At 51.0% G+C, this 9,814-nt stretch overlaps 1 protein-coding gene across 2 annotated transcripts in view; it reads right to left on the bottom strand.

Moving 5' to 3' along the window:
• GATAD2B (GATA zinc finger domain containing 2B) overlaps positions 1-9,740 on the bottom strand; it is a 32,394-nt gene extending 22,654 nt beyond the window's left edge. Inside the window, exon 1 of one of the 2 annotated variants that reach the window (XM_087943154.1) lies at positions 9,538-9,740. The gene's annotated coding sequence lies outside the window, so the exon portion shown is untranslated. The remainder of the gene's footprint in view (positions 1-9,537) is intronic. The other variant, XM_087943156.1, reaches the window with a different exon arrangement.
• Positions 9,741-9,814: the final 74 nt, after the last annotated feature.

Below are 9,814 nucleotides of genomic sequence, written 5' to 3' on the forward strand. Positions count from 1 at the left end.
CAACTTGGGGGCCATTCCGGTGGTTTTTTTTTTTTTCCTTCCTAAAAATAAAATTGAAAAAAGTTGCCGTGCCGACAGGAGTGCCAGAGGAAACGTCCCCCTTCTGTTCCAGATGTGCTGGGATGCCACCTTCCCATCCCTGATAGGAATGATCGGGGTTGACAAATATCTTGCAAAAGGCAGCTTAGCCTTGACCTCCGTCAAAAATATATTTCATAGGACGAAACCAGCACATGTACCTCTCCCAGGTCCTCGGGAAGGACTCCAGGGGTGGACGCAGAGACCCAATCCAGGCTGGACATCTGGACGAGGGTGCCACCCCCCCTTCATGAGACGTGCCGCCTGGCTCCAGCCATTGGCACCCGGAGTTTCGCAAACGTGGCAACTTTTCAGACCCGTGAACGTCGGTGCCTAGAATAGAGTGGAAGTCCACGAGGCTTAAAAGTGGCCAAGGTTAAGTAACCCTGATTTAAACGTCTCGGCTAGTTGGAAAGACCCGACTCCAATCAGAATTTTGTCCCACGGCTCAGGGATCCGTGGAGATGGCACACCGATCTGGAAGAACAGCTGGCTGGCAGGCCCCAAGGCTGCCCCATGGATTCACTCTGGCCTGGTGGGATGAATGGATGGATGGATGAATGAATGAGTGAATGAATGAGTGAGTGAATGAATGAGTGAATGAATGAATGAAGGCCAGCTTTGGGATGAGAAGGAGGACAGCCTCTGGGAATGGAAGCTAACATGGACCTGGAGAACTCGGAGAATCCCAGGGGTTCCCCCAAAGAAGAGGGAGTCAAGCTATTCTCCAAAGCCCCTGAAGGCAGGACAAGAAGCAACGGATGGAAACTAACCCAGGAACCAGGAATGAAGGATAAATTTCCTGACAGGGAGGATCATTAACCCGTGGAACAACTTGCCTCCAGAAGTTGTGAATGTTCCCACACTGGAAGTTTTTAAGAAGATGTCGGATAACCCTTTGTCTGAAGGGGTGTAGGGTTTCCTGCCTAGGCAGGGGGGTTGGACTAGAAGACCTTCAAGGTCCCTTCCAACTCTGTGGTTCGGTTGATAAACCCCAATTAGATGGAGCAGGTCCTTCAAACAAACCAAGGAACACGCCTAAGAACCTACATTTAAAGTAAAATAAACTTATTCTTTGCTTGGTTTGCAAGCAGCTCCAAGACATTTTTTTTTTTTGAGGGGGAGTTGAAAAGCAGAACAGCCCTGCTTTGACATGACCGCTCTGCTCAGTTTCCAGGAAGGGAACTGACGAAGGGATGATAAGCGGTGTGGGAAATGGCTGAGTCACCTTCTTCCTAGCTCCCTGCAAGAAGAAAGCTAGCCAAACAGGGAAGAACGGCGGAGCTGAACTCCCTCGACTATCGTTTTGCAAGAAACGTTTGTGACGGGGAGACCGAGTCACGCAGGAAATAGAGGAAACCCTTAAAAGCTTCCTGTGTCCCAACTGCTGATGTCCTGCAGCGTATAAATTTAATAAAATAAATATCGCATCTCTCTCTCTCTCTCTCTAACGATGGGGGTCATCCAAGCCCCTTCAAGTATTTTAGGACCTTTCCGGAGTTAAGTTTTGGGCCGATCAGATTCAAGGAATCACAAACCAACGGAAGCTTCTACATTTGAGCAATGCCAAGGAGACAAAATTTGCTAATTTGGGAGCGGAATCCATCCATTTCAAGGTTCCTTAAAAAAAAAAAAAAAAAAAAAAGGGTACCAGAGAAAAAGGCATCTCTATTTGCAATAGGTTAAAAAAAAAACTATTTTAACAGGACAAGAAATAATGTTTCTTTTTTAAAAAACGATTTAGGAAGCGGAAGGAAAAAAAGTAAACGGATTTTTCCTAAGATGTTTCGACTTTCTGTCTACTTGAAAGGAACTAAAATGGGATGAAAGCACACGCCCTGTGGTTGGCTTTAATTAGAGGTAGGGTGGTTTTGCTTTGCTTTTTAGCTGATCACAAGCTTGCTTTTAATCGATTTAACTTTAGCTGTTTAAACCTTCCAAAGGGTGAAAATACTCTGCAAATAACCGTACTTCCCCAAACCGGTTAATTTCCTACTAACTTTTAACGTTATTGTTTTATTCTTGTAATGTTTTGTACTGTTGCTTTGATCAAGCGGCCCAGAATCACGTGAGTGATAGCGAGACAGGTGGCCCTATAAATTTAATATATGCATCAATAAATATTGTGGGTTAGGCCCCGTTCATATAGAGTCTGTTTGGCTTAACCTGGCCTGGAATGGGAAGTGAGAAAAGTAATTTAATAATTACGGCTGCAGCAACTGTATTTTCTCTCTGCTACCAAACAGGGACAGAATCGTCCAAATTCTGCACTCACAATTATGCAAATTCACATCTGGAGACCACGGGTTGCTCTGTTGTAGCTGATAAAAATACTGTATTAATAAATGGGAAATCACCCATAGTTTTGCTACGTTAAAGAAGGACCAGGGGTGACATGACAGCCATATTCCAATATTTGAAGGGCAAAAAAGAGAGGGGTCAACCTACCCTTCAAAGCACCTGAAGGCAGGACAAGAAGCAATGGATGCAAACTCACCCAGGAGAGAAGCAGCCTGGAATTAAGGAGAAACTGCCTAATGGTCAGGACAATTAACCAGTGGAACTGCTTGCCACCAGAAGCTGTGGGTGGTCAATCACTGGAGGTTTACCTTTCTCACTTCCCATTCCAGGCCAGGTTAAGCCAAACAGGCTCTATGTGAACGGGGCCTAACCCACCATATTTGTTTATTTTTGTCTGATATGCAGGTTCTCCTGCTTGAGCAGGGGGCTGGACTGGATGACCTCCAAGGTTCCTTCCCACTTGGTAGTCTTACTTTTTTTTTAGGAATCTCTCAGGGATACCGTCCCATTAGAGAAATTATAACCGCATCAGCTGCGCTTGGCGGAATGCCAAGCGTTCAATGAATCCAAGCAAGGCTCCTGCACAACTTTAAAAAAAGCAAACGAACCAGGCTTAAAACGGTGCAAATCGGTAGGTTTACCTGAACCCGACCCATTGAGTTCCGTGCAAGCTCAGGATACCAAAAGCGTTCAACGAAACAATTGCGCAAAAAGAGATGGCGGAACCGCATTATCAAATCGCAAGCCAGCGAATCAACATCCTAACCCAAGACAGTCCAAATTCTGAATTAATTTAACCCGGCGGCCCATTCAATGTCATTGTTGTAAGGAGCACAAATCCCACCTAGAACCGCTATAAAAGATTTTTCTCCAAAAGAGGAAGGGAAAAAAAAAAAAAAGTCAAGCTTAAGATAACTTTCACACAACACACACACCCCACCACTCCAGTAAAATAGCATCACCCAAGTGGTTCTACTTAGCAGGTCAAGAATGAAATAGACATGCTGCCAAATCGGTTTGTCTCAATAGCAAAGGGAGGGAATTCCCATGTAGTGTAAGGGTTTTGAGTGGCTGAAATCTGGAAGGTGGGTTTTCTTTTCCACAGCAAGGGGGGAAAAAAAGAAGAAGACCAATCAATATATAAAAAACATCCTTGTTTGGTTCTCACAACCCAGGCAGAATTTGGTTGCGTTAAAATATTTCTCGCTTTTATTGAGCAAAGGGGAACCGCTGCCATCTTTACGCAATCGAAGGAAATTCAGAGTAGCTGAAAAGCACCAGCGCCTCCTCCACACTGGCTCAAATGACAGGCCAGACATAATCAAGATTTTAGGTTTTTGAAAGTTGGAGAGGTGTAGGTAACTTGCCTACCCCGCCGCCTCCCGACTTAGAGGCCTGGGACTGCCCCGTGGAGTTCACACACGACTTTGGGTCCGCTTTCACACCTCAATCCCTATTTGCTTTGCAACGCGCTTGATTTGGCTCAAACCACCGGCAGGAAACTGGAGGCAACAGGCTTTAAAAAGGCAAAAACGTCCTGGTTTTCCCGTCAGTTAAACAAACTAGGCCTGGCACGACCCCTGCCCACCACCAGGTCTCTGAGTGGGGTGGTGCACCTTGTTTCGACTGGTATATCCAGTGCCAGCCAGTTGGAGATGGTTCTTGCAACCCGGGGTCTCCGCTCTCTAAAAAGTAGGGTCCAGTTCTTACAAGAGGGTTCGGGACAGGGGAGGTGAAGCGGAACCCGGTTCCTATTTTAGCTGAAAGGGAAGGAATGGCAGAAATGGGGTCTGGCTAGTCTAGCGAAAAGAAGGGCCAGGGGTGACAGGATAGCAGTTTCCCAATATTTGAGGGGCTGCCCCAAAGAAGAGGGGGATGTGTGTCCATCTATTCTCCAAAGTAGGATAAAGGAGAAAGGGATGGAAACTAACTCAACCAAGGAGAGGAGTTGTCCAGAACTAAGGAGAAACTTCCTAATCGTGAGGACAATGAACCAGTGGAACGGCTGGCCTCCAGAAGTTGTACGGTGCTCTATCACGGGAGGTTTGGAAGAAGAGACTGGAGAGCCATTTGTCTGGAGTGGTGTAAAGTCTCCTGCCTGAACAGGGGTTGGACTAGAAGACCTCCAGGGTCCCTTCCAGCTTGGTTATTCTGTTATTCTTTTTTTTCCTTCCTTCCTTCCTTCCTTCCTTCCTTCCTTCCTTCCTTCCTTCCTTTCCATCCATCCATCCATCCATCCATCCATCATCTTCCTTCCTTCCATCATCTCCTTCCTTCCTTCCTTCCTTCCATCCATCCATCTCCTTCCTTCCTTCCATCCATCATCTCCTTCCTTCCATCATCTCCTTCCTTCCATCATCTCCTTCCTTCCTTCCTTCCTTCCTTCCTTCCTTCCTTCCTTCCTTCCTTCCTTCCATTCCTTCATCCATCCATCCATCCATCCATCCATCCATCGTCTCCTTCCTTCCTTCCTTCCCCATCACTGGAGGTTTTGAAGAAGAGACTGGACAGCCACTGGTCTGGGATGGGATGGGGGTCTCCTGCTTGCCAAAAATCAAAAGTGATCTTCTCTCCTGTTCATCGGCGAGGGAGGAGGGGGGAATCCCTCCGCTTCCAGATGTGCCTAATTGGCCCTCCTCCTGGCTGGTTGGGAACATCTGGAAGCACTAGTGCCTTCTGCCTGGTTGGATGGGAAGCGGACAGGAAGCGCGGCAGACAACGGGGGTCAGCCTGTCGGTGGCCTGATCTCCAGGGACACACAGAAGCCCTGCCCCATTGCTAAGGTGGGGGGGAAATGGCTGGTCTAACCTCGCTGGCCATAAAGGCACAAGGGATCCAGGTAGGTGAAAGCAGCGATAAAGGCAAGGATTAGAAAACCTGCAACGCATGGCAGGGTGGCTCTACGGCAGGTGAAGGAGCTGCAGAAGGTTACAGGTAGTGCTCAACTTACGACGGTCCGTTTAAGCGGCTGTTCGAAGTGACAACGGCACTGGAAAAAGGGGGCTTGAGACCGTTTCTCACACTTACGACTGTGGCAGCATCCCTATGGCCACCTGAGTCACACCTGGATGCTTGGCAGCTGGTTCAAATTTACAACGGTTGCAGGCTCTTCTCTGCCCCTCCCCCCCCGGCAGGGGCTCCTGTGACCTTCTGACAAGCAAAGCCAAGCCGGATTCGCTTAACAACCGCGTTCCCGGCTTAAGATTCACTTAACAACCGTGGCAAGGAAAGTGGCAAAATGGAGCAAGGCTCACTTCAACACAACGTCTCACTGAGCAAGATAAATTTCGGGCTCCATGGTGGCCCTAAGTTGAGGACTACCTGGGTAGGCCGTGTTTTCTCTCTCTCTCTCTCTCTCTCTCTCTCTCTCTTCTGTCAAATTAGGGGAGGCCTTAATTCCAATTTAATTTTAGTGGGGCTGCCGAACCCCCGACAGCTTCATTGTCCTAGTCCGGCCTAAGTTGGCACGGAGATAAGTCACTTATGCATAAGAGGTTTATTTTTTTTTAAAGGAGCCAGTGAAACTCTGGCCAAAGTTGAGCTGAGTATTCTGAAGAAAGCCAGGGATCGCTTTCAAAACCCTTCTCGTTTCAGGAAGCTAAGAGAGAGAGAGAGAGATCAGTCCGTGCTGACCGACTGCTAATCTGGGGGTCAACCTGCCCCCCCCAAATCGGGGGGGGGGGGAGATGCCAATTAGATAGCAGGGAGGAAAATTAGCAACTCAACCAACGGTCAATTGTGACTTATGACCAACGGACGTGACTTATGACCGTAAAGGCACTGAACGAGGCAAGGGAGGTCGTAAAAGGGGACAAAGCTCACTTCACGCACGTCTCACACTCAAGTCCACAGAAATGATGTGGTCGCACGACCAGTAAATTAAGCAGAAGAGAAGATGGGAGCGTCAGAAAAAAGAGACCCCCAAATGTTCGGCTTCAATGCTGCACAACAGCCGGGCGGGCGGACACACAAGGCCTCCAAAAAAACAAAGGCCCCTCCAAAAAAACAGATCAAAATAAAACTTTTCTCGGCTCCCCCCCATTTCTATAAGCCAAGTTACATTTATTTCCCCTGCCTGCCGCCGCTGTGAGATTTGCATGGAACCTCTGGAAACAGCTGGAGGCCAAGGAGCGTCCTGGCCAAAAAAAAAACCAAAAACCACTTTTAGCACCCACCTCTGCAATTTGCTCTGTGTGCAAACACACACACACACGCGCATACCACTCTACCACATTCGGCTCACGGGCTAGGGCGGGGCCCAGACATTCCAGCCATAATAATAATAATAATAATAATAATGATAATGATAATGATAATAATAATAATAATGGCAATTTCTACCAGGTCCTTTTTGCTCCTCTCCATCTACCTGCTGGAGGGTCCTAAACGGATTCATTTGGATAAAGGGAATCCCTGGGGTGGAAGTTGGGGGGGTAGGGGGAGAGATAGAAAGACCCCCCTCCCCAAAAATCCCGGCCTGTTGTGCAAATGATGCTGGGATCCTTTCTGGAAATAGATCCTTTTTCCCCCCTTCCAATGAGCGGTTGGGGATGCCGGAGGAGCAAGGGTCTCCGTTAAGGGTTTGCTCGTAATTTAGGGGTTTTTTTAGCTCATGGGGGGCTGGGCGAACCCTCTGCCCGCCGTCCCCAAGGGGTGGGGGCCACGGAGAAGGGCTGCCAAGCAGGTGGGGACAATCCCCAATTTTTCCCCCGTGTTCCTCCCCTCCCTCCTTCCCTCCTGCCAATTCCACCATCTCCGGTCAAAGAAGAAAAATTAACCCTTCAACTTCGGGGAGCAATGTTTCCCCCCAGAATAAAATGTCCTCTCAGGAAGAGGAGGGGGAGATGAGGAGACACGGCGAGAGATTTTGGGGTTCACCCCAGAGGGCGGGGAGGATCTCTCAGGCCCCAGGTGGGCCCCCGGGCAAGGAAACACACGCACACAGACACACAAATCCCCCCTTCCTGTTTTTTTTTTTTTCTTCTTTTCCCAAGGCAATCGGCTTTTTCGTCTTGCCACCCACAAGAGGCGGCTTCTGGGGGGGGGGCGAGTGGGTTGAGGCATCAAGGCGGGCCGGGTGTAAAAGAGGCGCGTGGGTGGGTGGGTGGGTGGGTGCCAAGACTTTCTCCACCCCACGCCACCTCTCCCACCCCCACGGAAGAAATGCCAAAATCAACAAGAGCGGAGAGGATCCAGGGAACAAAAAAGACCTTCCAACCAGCAGCCACTCTCTCTTAAAACTCAAAATATTCAGAGTTTTCCACGGGGCTCAGCGTGGCAGAGGGAAAAAAATTTTTTTGGGGGGGGGGTTGGGAGAGAGATGCCCCACGGCCCTCTGAGTGTCCAGGGAAGAGAAGCCGGCTTGGCAAAGCCAAAGGGAGCCAGATACCCCTTTCTTCTCTGCTTTAGGGGTTCTGTCTCCCCCCACACCCCAAATAAGAAGGGGTGAGGGATAAAGGCAACATTTCATGCCGAGAGGAGGGGGATCCTTGAAGACAGCGGAGTCTCTTCCCGTCTGCTCTTCTCCAGGGTCCACTTCACTTCTGGGGGGAACTTCCTGAACCCCCACCTCTCTCCCCCCGACTGTCGAGAGCATCTCTCTGCCAAGGCAGCCCCTTGTGACCCCTTTGGGGAGGGACTTTCCTGCTCTGCGAGGCCTAGTTTTCCTCTCCGTCTCAGGCAGGTCTCTCCCCCCCTCCCAACACTTGATCTAAGAGACACCCCCAAATAAAGGTCCTCCATAAAAACCCACTGCCTCTCAGCTCCACAGAATTGGTTTTGGACCCCTTGGCACTCATGACTTCTTTCCAAACTGAGTGAGTCCCCACCTGTGGAAAAAAAAAATCACAGCCCCTTCCCCCTTTTCTAAAGAGCAAGGAAATAATAAATCCATAAAAATAAGAAAATATCAAGCGTTGCTTTGATAACCCTCCCCCACCCAAATGGGGAAAGAGACCCCTAATATTTGCTTGCTCACCAATAAAACTGACCATTGGAAGGGGGGGGGGGTTTCTGTTAAACCTTTTACAGGGATGCCAAAGGCTTAGCCCACCCCCCCACCCCCAAATTCTCCTGCCTAAAACGATCACACCACCATTTAAGAGGGCCTGGCAAGGATGCCGCCTCCACCCTGGGCAAGGCGCCCAGGAAAACCTTTGATTTCGGACATTATCAACCAGAGCTTCCGTCTCCGAGTCCCTCGACGCCCCCGAGGCTTTACGGGCACCCCGAAACTCCAGCCAGCGTGCCTCCCGAAGACCCCCTCCTCCCCAAACCCAGGTGGCCTTGGCCCCACGTCCCCCACGGCCAAGACACCTGCCCCCACCCCAAATCCAGAGACTTTGCAAGGCGCCCCAAGCAGGAAGGCAGAAATGCCACGAATGAACCAAGCGAGGAATGAATGAATGGGGGCCCTTGTAATTGCATCCTCTTCCTTGACCCTTAAAAAAAAAAAAGGACCCATATGCCTGACCCACAGAGGCCCCCCGCCCCAAAATCCAGAGGCCGCCCCCTTTTTTTCGTCCTGAATCCCCCCGCTTACCCAATCCAAGATCAACAGCCCCCAAGGCTACTTCTCCTCCCCCACATCTGGCAACAAAGACCCCCCCAGGATCAAAAGCAAGGAGGGGGAAGAGACCCCCACTCATTCCCCCAGCCCCCAAATCCAGAGGCTGACCCCTTTTTTTCTCTTGAAACCCCCCAATATCCAAGATCTCCAGGCAATTCAATAGCCCCCCAAGACTTCTCCTACCCCACATCTGACAACAAAGACACCCCCAACCAAAAGTGGGGGAGAGAGACCCCATTCATCCCCTCCCTCGCCCCCAAGCCAAAGGGGCTTTCTTAAAGGTGGGGAGGGGGCGCAGACAAGCGAGGGGAGCCAAAGATGTCGAATGGCCATAGGAAAACCCCTGCCAGTCTCTATGGGGAGGGGGCTGCTCCCCCCACAAGGGGACCCCCGCCCCACGTGCCCCCAAGAGTGGGGTCTCCCTAGAAGGGGGGTCAGGATGGAAATGCACCCCTTAATTTAGACCCCCCGTTTTGATTGACACCCCCTCCAAGGTCTGGAGACGCCCCCCATCCGAGGCTAGCGGGGATCCCCATAGGCCGCCGAGCTGTCAATCAAGCGCCGGCCCCGCCCCTCCGGGTTCCACTCACCTGGCGGCGTCGGCGGCTCCCTCAGGCCGAGCGGGAGGGCAGCGGCGGCCGAGGCGGCGGCGGCGGCGGGAGGGCGCGGGAGGGGGGCCGGGCGGCGGACAGCAGACGCGGCGCCACCAGCAGCGACACCGACACCTCCGCCGCCGCCGCCGGAGCCGGCACCCACCACAAACAATGCGTTTGATTGGGCGGCGGGCCCCGCCGGCCGCGACCCGCCTTCCGGGACGCCAGCGACGACGGCCGTTGGGCACCGTGTGGGAGCGACGTGCCGCGCGGC

Source organism: Notechis scutatus, chromosome 14, assembly GCF_049901735.1.
Source record: "Notechis scutatus isolate UNSWTSFEM ecotype Mainland chromosome 14, rNotScu1.2, whole genome shotgun sequence".
In the NCBI taxonomy this organism is placed as follows: Eukaryota; Metazoa; Chordata; class Lepidosauria; order Squamata; family Elapidae; genus Notechis; species Notechis scutatus.